Here is a 12,702-nt window from a genome sequence, read left to right on the forward strand (position 1 = left end):
GCCGCTCGGTTTTAGGGAGGAGGAGATGCTCTGCTGTTGTGAGTCCACACACAATTGGCCAGCCAAATGACCAGTCTCCGTAATAACCGTTTGAATAGCAAGGAAAATCTAAAACATCTCCTTTCCTCCACTCCTGACTGCATCTGATGCCATAGAAATATAATGAATAGAACGGGAGACCCCATTCAAGTCAATGATGGCATAATGAGTGGACTGGTGGCCCTATAAATTCCGCAATGCGGAGAACACAAACAGAATCATGGAATCCAGACATTAAACAGAATTCAACAATACCGGCATAAAAAATGTACTGAACTTAGTAGGAAATCAAATAAATGTATTGAACTTATTAGAAAATAAAGTGCCTTCAGAAAGTATTCACACCCCTTGACTTTTTCCACATTTTGTTGTGTTACAACCTGAACTGTTGGAATTTTCACTTGAGAAATACTGCACCAGACACCTTTGTCAGGGGTAAAATACTGCACCAGACACCTTTGTCAGGGGTAAAATACTGCACCAGACACCTTTGTCAGGGGTAAAATACTGCACCAGACACCTTTGTCAGGGGTAAAATACAAGACATCTAAGACATCTTCGACAAAACATTTAAATTAATGAAACATTTCTTGAGTTAACTTAGATTAATTTAAGAGAAAGAGTATACTGGCTACGGCGCCTCAGATGGACAAACAGAACTATTGCAGCTTTTTTTTGTTTTTTTAAGGGAGTATGCGAGCTCACCCATTCGCTCACCCATTCGGTTCGCCGAAGCATGTGCAAGGTTTAACACTCACACAGATGGGTCTCCAGATGCCTCGTCTCCAACCACCACATATCAAAACTGAGTTGACAAGGCATTCAGATTTTTTAAAAATTGGGTTCTGTCCAGACATCCAAAACATAATTTTCTATGCAACAAAGAACAAAAAACACATCTCTTCCATAATTAATCTTCAGCTCTAACAGACTGAGGAGAGAGAGCTGCTTATCAAACAATAGCCAATTATCACAGGAGATGAGAATCACCAGAAGAATAGGCTAGTACACAGACACCATTCACAGCCCTCAGCTGGCACTGTACACCTCTACTGATCTTTATATAATCTAGATGTTGTGACAACAGAGTCTATGATCACTATGACTGGTTCATAGTATCGTAAAGATTTGTGTAATTGTTAAGCTGCTGCTTTTAAAACAATGTCTGTGAATGCACAGGGGGATTAAACCCTGGGCTGTAAGTAACTCCCCTGCTGAGACTCCTCTACAGACCTGGATAGGGTGTTTCTGTAACTTCAGGTAACTGAAACGTATGGTCTCCTCTCCTAAATTAAACAGAATGGTAGGGTCCTCATATTGGCACAGTCTCTGCTGAAGGCATAGAGGAAGGGTGTTAAGAGAACTCAACACTGGGTCGACACACTCAACAGGGCTTATTTAACAGCAAACATACTGTGAGTCTGCTGTGAGGATACACTTGACATGTACACTGAGTGTACAAAACATTAAAGACACCTTCCTAATACTGAGTTGGATTTAAAAAGGTGAAACCAATAAGGGATCAGCTTTCACCTGGATTCACCTGGTCAGTCTGTCATGGAAAGAGCAGGTGTCCTTAATGTGTTGTACACTCAGTATAAATCAGGTCCATGTAGAAAACTATTCTATATCTCATCCACTGATTCCACTCACTCCACTAGTAGTGGAGGTGACAGAGTGGCATCATTTTGATCCTACTGGTGAAAGCCATCATATTATAGCCCAGGTGATGCACCTGGACCAGACAACAGGCTAACAGGAGGCAACAATGATGGGGCTGCTTTTAATAACTACCTAGATCAGAGGCGAGGGACTAAAACAGAGACATTCTGTGGGATGCATTGAATAAAGCACAAAACACAATCTTTGATCACAATCCGATTGCTGCCCATTCAGAGCCTGCAGCAGCCATCGGGGTAATTTTGAAAAGTGTCCATGAGGCATTCCTACATGCTTTGATCTTTGAGTTGATTAATACGACTTCAAACACTGAATTATAAAGATCTCAGCATGTTTGTACTGTTGGCTACTGAGTAAGTACACAACATACAAAATTGCTTGATCAAAGAAAAACAGTATGCCACAACAGCCTTGTTCTGTGGAGCCTCTTCATGTGGGGCAGAGTGTTTCATATGGGGCAGAGTGTTTCATGTGGGGCAGAGTGTTTCATGTGGGGCAGAGTGTTTCATGTGGGGCAGAGTGTTTCATATGGGGCAGAGTGCTTCATGTGGGGCAGAGTGTTTCATGTGGGGCAGAGTGTTTCATGTGGGGCAGAGTGTTTCATGTGGGGCAGAGTGTTTCATGTGGGGCAGAGTGTTTCATGTGGGGCAGAGTGTTTCATGTGGGGCAGAGTGTTTCATATGGGGCAGAGTGTTTCATATGGGGCAGAGTGTTTCATATGGGGCAGAGTGTTTCATATGGGGCAGAGTGTTTCATATGGGGCAGAGTGTTTCATATGGGGCAGAGTGTTTCATGTGGGGCAGAGTGTTTCATGTGGGGCAGAGTGTTTCATATGGGGCAGAGTGTTTCATGTGGGGCAGAGTGTTTCATGTGGGGCAGAGTGTTTCATGTGGGGCAGAGTGTTTCATATGGGGCAGAGTGTTTCATGTGGGGCAGAGTGTTTCATGTGGGGCAGAGTGTTTCATGTGGGGCAGAGTGTTTCATATGGGGCAGAGTGTTTCATATGGGGCAGAGTGTTTCATGTGGGGCAGAGTGTTTCATGTGGAGCAGAGTGTTTCATATAGGGCAGAGTGTTTCATATGGGGCAGAGTGTTTCATATGCGGCAGAGTGTTTCATGTGGGGCAGAGTGTTTCATGTGGGGCAGAGTGTTTCATGTGGGGCAGAGTGTTTCATGTGGGGCAGAGTGTTTCATGTGGGGCAGAGTGTTTCATGTGGGGCAGAGTGTTTCATATGGGGCAGAGTGTTTCATATGGGGCAGAGTGTTTCATATGGGGCAGAGTGTTTCATGTGGGGCAGAGTGTTTCATATGGGGCAGAGTGTGTTTAGCAATACACTATATATACAAAAGTATGTGGACACCCCTTCAAATGAGTGGATTCAGCTATTTCAGCCACACCCGTTGCTGACAGGTGTGTAAAATCGAGCACACAGCCATGCAAACTACATAGACAAACGTTGGTAGTAGAATGTCCATACTGAAGAGCTCTGTGACTTTCAACGTGGCACCATCATAGGATGCCACCTTTCCAAAAAGATAGTTTGTCAAATTTCTGCCCTGCTAGAGCTGCCCTGGTCAACTGTAAGTGCTGTTATTGTGAAGTGGAAATGTCTAGAAGTTTCATCAAATGGGTTTCCATGGCCAAGCAGCAGAACAAAAGCCTAAGATCAACATGCGCAATGCCAAGCGATGGCTGGAGTGGTGTAAAGCTCTCCGCCATTGGAATCTGGAGCTGTGGAAAGGCGTTCTCTGGAGTGATGAATCACATTTCACTACCTGGCAGTCTGACGGAAAAATCTGGGTTTGGCGGATGCCAGGAGAACGCTACCTGCCCCAATGCATAGTGCCAACTGTAAAGTTTGGTGGAGGAGGAATAATGGTCTGGGGCTGTTTTTCATGGTTCGGGCCCCTTAGTTCCAGTGATGGGAAATCTTAGAGCTACAGCATACAATGACATTGTAGACAATTCTGTTCTTCCAACTTTGTGGCAACAGTTTGGGGAAGGCCCTTTCCTGTTTCAGCATGACAATGCCCCCATGCACAAAGTGAGGTCCATACAGAAATGGTTTGTAGAAATCGGTGTGGAAAAACTTTATTGGCCTGCAAAAAGCCCTGACCTCAACTCCATCGAACACCTTTGGGATTAATTGGAACACTGACTGCGAGCCAGGCTTAATCGCCCTACATCAGTGCCCAACCTTACTAATGCTCGTGGCTGAATGGAAGCAAGTCCTGCAACAATGTTCCAACATCTATGGAAAGCATTCCTAGAAGAGTGGAGGCTGTTATAGCAGAAAAGAGGGGGACCAGCTCCATATTATTGCCCATGATTTTGGAATGAGATGTTCGATAAGCAGGTGTTCACATACATTTGGCCATGTAGTGTAGTTTACAGTGCAGTATGAAACACTGTAAACGTAGAGGCTAAAAGTAGTTTTTTTTATTTTACTAGGCAAGTCAGTTAAAAACAAATTCTTATTTACAATGACGGCTTACCAAAAGGCAAAAGGCCTCCTGCGGGGATGGGGGCTGGGATAAAAAAAAAATATATAGGACAAAACACACATCACGACAAGAGAGACAACACTACATAAAGAGAGACCTAAGACGACAACATAGCATGGCAGCAACTCAACATGACAACAACATGGTAGCAACACAACATGGTAGCAGCACAAAACATGGTACAAACATTATTGGGCACAGACAACAGCACCAAGGAGACGACAATACATCACACGAAGCAGCCACAACTGTCAGTAAGTGTCCATGATTGAGTCTTTGAATGAAGAGATGGAGATAAAAGTGTCCAGTTTGGAGTCTCTGGGTTCGCGCCCAGGCTCTGTCGCAGCCGGCCGCGACCGGGAGGTCCGTGGGGCGACGCACAATTGGCCTAGCGTTGTCCGGGTTAGGGAGGGTTTGGCCGGTGGGGATATCCTTGTCTCATCGCGCTTCAGCGACTCCTGTGGCGGGCCGGACGCAGTGTGCGCTAACCGAGGGGGCCAGGTGCACGGTGTTTCCTCCGACACATTGGTGCGGCTGGCTTCCGGGTTGGAGGCGCGCTGTGTTAAGAAGCAGTACGGCTTGGTTGGGTTGTGCTTCGGAGGACGCATGGCTTTCGACCTTCGTCTCTCCCGAGCCCGTACGGGAGTTGTAGCGATGAGATAAGATAGTAATTACTAGCGATTGGATACCACGAAAATTGGGGAGAAAAGGGGGTAAAAGTGTCCAGTTTGAGTGTTTTTTTAAGTGTCCAGTTTGAGTGTTTTTTGCAGCTCGTTCCAGTCGCTAGCTGCAGTGAACTGAAAAGAGGAGCGACGCAGGGATGTGTGTGCTTTGGGGACCTTTAACAGAATGTGACTGCAGAACGGGGCGTTGTATGTGGAGGATGAGGGCTGCAGTAGGTATCTCAGATAGGTGGGAGTGAGGCCTAAGAGGGTTTTATAAATAAGCATCAACCATTGGGTCTTGCGACTGGATGACCAGTTTACAGAGGAGTATAGAGTGCAGTGATGTGTCCTATAAGGAGCATTGGTGGCAAATCTGATGGCCGAATAGTAAAGAACATCTAGCCACTCGAGAGTACCCGCCGATCTATAAATAACATCCGTAATCTAGCATGGGTAGGATGGTCATCTGAATCACGGTTAGTTTGGCAGCTGGGGTCAAAGAGGAGCGATTACGATAGAGGAAACCAAATCTAGATTTAACCTTAGCCTGTATATTTGATATGTGCTGAGAGAATGACAGTGTACAGTCGAGCCATAATTCCAAGTACAATGTATGAGGTGATTACCTCAAGCTCTAAACTCTCAGAAGTAGTAATCACACCGGTGGGGAGAGGGGCATTATTCTTACCAAACCACATGACCTTTGTTTTGGAGGTGTTCAGAACAAGGTTAAGGCCAGAGAAAGCTTGTTGGACACTAAAAAAGCTTTGTTCTAGAGCGTTTAACACAAAATCCGGGGAGGGGACAGTTTAGTATAAGACCATAATCTGCATATAACATTTGAGAGAGCTTTCTACTGCCTGAGCTATGTTGTTGATGTAAATTGAGAAGTGCCTGGGGCCTAGGATTGAGACAGATATTTTTGGGGGGTCAAGTTTAGGGAGCTCCTTTTGCACCTCGGACTCAGTGACCACCGGCAGGGAGAAACTTTGTAGCGGGGCAGTGGAAAAGAGGGAGGAGCATCGGGTCTAGTCACATTAGAATGGGTGGGAGATGAGGTAATGTTGGACGGGCAAGGAGGCATGGCTGAGTCAAATAGGAATCCTGACTTAATGAAGTGGTGATTGAAGAGCTCAGCCATGTGCTCCTTGTCAGTAACAACCACATCATCAACATTAAGGGACATGTGAGGAGGAGGGTTTATTGTCCATTTCTTTAACCGTTTTCCAGAACTTCTTGGGGTTAGACCCACAGAGAGAACTGCTCCTTAAAGTAACTTACTTTGGCCTTCTGGATAGCCTGAGTGCACTTATTTCTCATTTGCCTGAACGAGAGCCAGTCAGCCTGAGTATGCGTGTGCCAAGCCTTTCACCAAATGGAAATCTTGAGGTGGAGTAACTCTGCCAAACATTTAACCTTTATTTAACCAGGTAAGTCATTGAGAACACATTCTCTTTTACAATAACGACCTGTATGTATGCGATAGTGATGCACAGGTCAGCTGTTTGTTCACCCGCACACAAACACAATTGCTAATAACCCATCTGTAACCGCCGGACTATGAGGCCCGCACCCGATAGGCATTTGTTGTTTCGGCATATCCTTTCCGACGTCTTGGAATGCTATTTCTTAGTCAAGATGCAGCTTCTCTTCTGTCATTACTTATTGCCCCGTGCTCACCAGAATAACATCATAAATTGATAGTATGAACCCTTCAATCTAGTTGACATAGGTAAAGTTTGTTTTCCTTTACTCTTCCATTTCTGTTCCTCTCACGCAGCAAAGACGTTTAGGGACCACGGAGAAAATGCAATAACCCCCAAAATGGGAAAGATTTTAACATCAGTTTGACCGGTTATAAGGAAATTTAAAAATCTGTTAAAATGACCCAACATGTTTTTGATACTCAGTACTATGTTGAAGCACCTTTGGCTGTGATTACAGCCTCGAGTCTTCTTGGGTATGACGCTACAAGCTTGGCACACCTGTAATTGGAGAGTTTCTCCCATTCTTCTCTGCAGATCCTCTCAAGCTCTGTCAGGTTGGATTGGGAGCGTCGCTGCACAGCTATTTTCAGGTCTCTCCAGAGATGTTTGATCGGGTTCAAGTCCAGGCTCTGACTGGGCCACTCAAGGACATTCAGAGACTTGTCCCGAAGCCACTCCTGCGTTGTCTTGGCTGTGTGCTTAGGGTCGTTGTCCTGTTGGAAGGTGAACCTTCGCCCCAGTCTGAGGTCCTGAGCGCTCTGGAGCAGGTTTTCATCAAGGATCTCTGTACTTTGCTCTGTTCATCTTTCCCTCGATGCTGACTAGTCTCCCAGTCCCTTGCCAAATCATGTCCAATCAATTGAATTTATCACAGGTGGACTCCAATCAAGTTGTAGAAACATCTCAAGGATGATAAATGGAAATAGGATGCACTTGTGCTCAATTTCGAGTCTCATAGTAAAGGGTCTGAATACTAATGTAAATAAGGTATATATTTAATTTTTTCTAAAAACATGTTTTCGCTTTGTCATTATGGGGTAGTGTGTAGATTGATGAATAAGGCTATAAAGTAACAAAATGTGGAAAAAGTCAAAGAGTCTGAATACTTTCCGAATGCACTGTATAACAGCGATGCGTTCTGCTAGAATTCCCTAACGACAGATAAAACTAATGAAAGAATAACCTCAATGTAGGCTATAGATATGAATTGCACAAGAAACAAGAATGATACATTTACGTTTTAATTATGTATTATTTTATTATTATTATTATATATATTATTCTTTATTTAACCCGCTTGATCCCCACTCTCTTAACATTCACACAATATTTCATGACCCTAAACCCACCTACGGGGACTGCGGGTTATGAGTTAACCCGCTTATCATTAGAATGCAAGTGTTTTCTGTCCATTTGTTCTGTTTCCAGACTGAGTCAGCCAGACTTAATCATTCGCTCTGCCCTTCACAACATGAGTAAATTGGATGGCTGCTCTGCTCTGTTATTTTTCTCGCTTCCATCATACTGCCATCTGGACCCGCCCACGGAACGAACGAACGAACGAACGCACGCACACACACACACACACACACACACTTACCTTCTCGCCCACATGGAGCAGGCAATTCAGCATATAGCACACACTCCCTCTGACACACACACACATCCAAACACAACTCCCTCAAACACGCACACCAGCCAATTGAGCCCACACACACTCTCGGCACAGCGGGACAGTGTCAAATCCAACTGTCAGTCATGTTGAACAGCAGGAGCTATAGATTCCATCCAGGACAAACCCATCAACCCAGCCCTGTCTTGGAGAGGAGACAGGTTGACTGCTCTCTCAGCCTTGTTTCAGCAAATCTTAGAGCAAGCCTGAAAGCGTGATACATACGTCATAAATCATCAGCTCACACAAGTGTACTGTATGTCTGGATCATATTAATACTCCTATTACCTGGCAGGCAGGCCCAGTAGATTGAGTTGAACTGAGCTGGCCCGTACAGGCGGTACAGTCCTGATCTAAGTGCAATTGATGAGGATCCCTCTGCTCCTCCTACACCTGACTCACAAGACACACACCACGAACCATCGTCCTCCACAGTTCAGCTTTCACACATCCACAGCGGTACATGAGAAAGAATGCTGCTCATCCTGAACCTCAGTGACTAAGCCTACTCAATCAATCACTCACACATACCCACTCACTAGCACAACATATTATGGTCACCCACACTTGTGTGACCAAGTCTTGCCAAGATTTGAACCACAGAACAGAGCATGGTTGTAAACTGTACACAGAGTTTACTTAATTGCGCTAACCCACTGTCCTAGTAGAAGTATTAACACTGATGTACTTGTATATACAGTGGGGAGAACAAGTATTTGATACACTGCCGATTTTGCAGGTTTTCCTACTTACAAAGCATGTAGAGGTCTGTAATTTTTATCATAGGTACACTTCAACTGTGAGAGACGGAATCTAAAACAAAAATCCAGAAAATCACATTGTATGATTTTTAAGTAATTAATTAGCATTTTATTGCATAACATAAGTATTTGATACATCAGAAAAGCAGAACTTAATATTTGGTACAGACACCTTTGTTTGCAATTACAGAGATCATACGTTTCCTGTAGTTCTTGACCAGGTTTGCACACACTGCAGCAGGGATTTTGGCCCACTCCTCCATACAGACCTTCTCCAGATCCTTCAGGTTTCGGGGCTGTCGCTGGGCAATACGGACTTTCAGCTCCCTCCAAAGATGTTCAATTGGGTTCAGGTCTGGAGACTGGCTAGGCCCCTCCAGGACCTTGAGATGCTTCTTACGGAGCCACTCCTTAGTTGCCCTGGCTGTGTGTTTCGGGTCGTTGTCATGCTGGAAGACCCAGCCACGACCCATCTTCAATGCTCTTACTGAGGGAAGGAGGTTGTTGGCCAAGATCTCGCGATACATGGCCCCATCCATCCTCCCCTCTATACGGTGCAGTCGTCCTGTCCCCTTTGCAGAAAAGCATCCCCAAAGAATGATGTTTCCACCTCCATGCTTCACGGTTGGGATGATGTTCTTGCGGTTGTACTCATCCTACTTCTTCCTCCAAACACGGCGAGTGGAGTTTAGACCAAAAAACTCTATTTTTGTCTCATCAGACCACATGACCTTCTCCCAATCCTCCTCTGGATCATCCAGATGGTCATTGGCAAACTTCAGACGGGCCTGGACATGCGCTGGCTTGAGCAGGGGGACCTTGCGTGCGCTGCAAGGATTTTTAATCCATGATGGCGTAGTGTGTTACTAATGGTTTTCTTTGAGACTGTGGTCCCAGCTCTCTTCAGGTCATTGACCAGGTCCTGCCGTGTAGTTCTGGGCTGATCTCTCACCTTCCTCATGATCATTGATGCCCCACGAGGTGAGATCTTGCATGGAGCCCCAGACCGAGGATGATTGACCGTCATCTTGAACTTCTTCCATTTTCTAATAATTGCGCCAACAGTTGTTGCCTTCTCACCAAGCTGCTTGCCTATTGTCCTGTAGCCCATCCCAGCCTTGTGCAGGTCTACAATTTTATCCCTGATGTCCTTACACAGCTCTCTGGTCTTGGCCATTGTGGAGAGGTTGGAGTCTGTTTGATTGAGTGTGTGGACAGGTGTCTTTTATACAGGTAATGAGTTCAAACAGGTGCAGTTAATACAGGTAATGAGTGAAGAACAGGAGGGCTTCTTAAAGAAAAACTAACAGGTCTGTGAGAGCCGGAATTCTTACTGGTTGGTAGGTGATCAAATACTTATGTCATGCAATAAAATGCTAATTAATTACTTAAAATTACTTAAAAATCATACAATGTGATTTTCTGGATTTCTGGATTCAGTCTCTCACAGTTGAAGTGTACGTATGATAAAAATTACAGACCTCTACATGCTTTGTAAGTAGGAAAACCTGCAAAATCGGCAGTGTATCAAATACTTGTTCTCCCCACTGTATATATAACCTATTTTCTCTGTATATATCAACGATGTTGTTCTTGCTGTGGGTGATTCCTTGATCCACCTCTACGCAGAGGACACCATTCTGTATACATCTGGCCCTTCTTTGGATACTGTGTTAACAAACCTCCAAATGAGCTTCAATGCCATACAACACTCCTTCCGTGGCCTCAAACTGCTCTTAAATGCTAGTAAATCTAAATGCATGCTTTTCAACCGATCGCTGCCCGCCCATCTAGCATCACTACTCTGGACAGTTCTGACTTAGAATACGTGGACAACTACAAATACCTAGGTGTCTGACTAGACTGTAAACTCTCCTCCAGACTCATATTAAGCATCTCCATTCCAAAATTAAATCTAGAATCGGTTCCCTATTTCGCAGCAAAGCCTCCTTCACTCACGCTGCCAAACTTACCCTCGTAAAACTGACCATCCTAACGATCCTCGACTTCGGCGATGTCATTTACAGAATAGCCTCCAACACTCTACTCAGCAAACTGGATGCAGTCTATCACAGTGCCATCCGTTTTGTCACCAAAGCCCCATATACTACCCACCACTGCGACCTGTATGCTCTCGTTGGCTGGCCCTCGCTACATATTCGCCGCCAGACCCACTGGCTCCAGGTGATCTATAAGTATTTTCTAGGTAAAGCTCCGCCGTATCTCAGCTCACTGGTCACCATAGCAACACCCACCCATAGCACGCGCTCCTGCTGGTATATCTCACTGCTCATCCCCAAAGCCAACACCTCCTTTGGCCGCCTTTCCTTACAGTTTTTTGCTGCCAATAACTGGAACGAATCGAGAAAAAAAAAAGAGAAAAAAAAGAAAAGAAAAAGAAAAAAAAAATTGCTTAAGTTGGAGACTTATATCTCCCTCACTAACTTTAAGCATCAGCTATCTGAGCAGCTCACCAATCGCTGCAGCTGTACACAGCCCATCTGTAAATAGCTCATCCAACTACCTACCTCCTCCCCATATTGTTTTTATTAACTTTTTTTGTTGCTCTTTTGCACACCAGTATTTCTACTTGCACATCATCATCTGCACATCTATCACTCCAGTGTTAATTTGCTAAACTGTAATTACTTCGCTACTATGGCCTATTTATGCCATTTGCATTTTTCTATTGTGTTATTGACTGTAGTTTTGTTTATTCCATGTGTAACTCTGTGTTGTTGTTTTTTGTCGCACTGCTTTGCTTTATCTTGGCCAGGTCGCAGTTGTAAATGAGAACTTGTTCTCAACTGTCCTACCTGGTTAAATAAAGGTTAAATAAAAAAATAATATTAAAAAGGATACCAGAAACGATTAATCCATCTCTATAGAAAGGAGCGAGAATCCAACCACATTTCATGCTTTTATCTAACTAGAGCAGCAGTTAACTTCAAAGAACATACTGTATGTACCATAGGGAGAGAGCAGGGCTCGGGTGAAATTAAATTAACTCTCATTCAACCCCACAACCCTTTGATAAACAGAGGGCAAAGACTCTAGTATTTGTTCATATTAGCATATGTTCATTCCCTTCCCTTTCTCTCCATTCTACAACTCTCCCCCGAAGCAGAGAAAGCAGATCCTCTGATATTTTCAGGATATGACAATATTTAGAGCAGTGTATGCATAATCTTTCCTCCCTAAATGTGCTTTAAGTGTAAAAGAATAAGACTTTTAAAGCGAACCCATTTGAGATGGGGACTGAGATAGTAATGAATAACAGAGTACCGCCATCTTCAAAAATGGAAGCTTTTAAAAGTTCTTCCGTTCCACCATTCCTCAGAGCCTACCGCCTTTACACAGTATGTTTATTACATTTTATCCATACCAGCTATTTTTTACCAGGGGGCATTGTTACAGGCAGGAGACACTCTGCCTCTTTCAATCTGTAGCCATCCATAATTCAGCACCTCCTTCCATTATTCCTCTCAGAGCTACTCTGCTGCTGACCGGCCAAATTGCTATTGTTTTCCCCATTCAGAGACACTCATCACTGTAATGCTACAAGATAGACCCCAGGAAGGCAATCCCACACTCTGGTGCACCATGGACCTGGTTATTCTTCATAGCGCTCACATTGTAAGACCCTGTTAGCCCAACCAAGACAGAATGTGATCCAGACTTCCTCCCACACACACTTCCTTTATGCAAGCTCATAATCTCTCATTGATCCCTGCTGGATTGAGATGTATGTTTTTTTTACTTGTCAACTTAATTCTCTCAGACAGACAATGGGGAAGGGTAGGAAGTATGAACAGTTAACAGGCTGGCTCATGTTTAATGTAGTCCCGCCTCATTGGTCCAGGGATTATTCAAATCAATAAGTCATCACACTGC

General features: G+C 44.3%; 1 protein-coding gene across 2 annotated transcripts in view; it reads right to left on the reverse strand.

Moving 5' to 3' along the window:
* Window positions 1-12,702, reverse strand: part of LOC129815564 (cadherin EGF LAG seven-pass G-type receptor 2-like) — a 109,801-nt gene that overhangs the window by 55,335 nt on the left and 41,764 nt on the right. The gene's annotated exons all lie outside the window — the stretch shown is intronic.

The sequence above is a fragment of the Salvelinus fontinalis genome, chromosome 18 (genome assembly GCF_029448725.1).
Source record: "Salvelinus fontinalis isolate EN_2023a chromosome 18, ASM2944872v1, whole genome shotgun sequence".
In the NCBI taxonomy this organism is placed as follows: Eukaryota; Metazoa; Chordata; class Actinopteri; order Salmoniformes; family Salmonidae; genus Salvelinus; species Salvelinus fontinalis.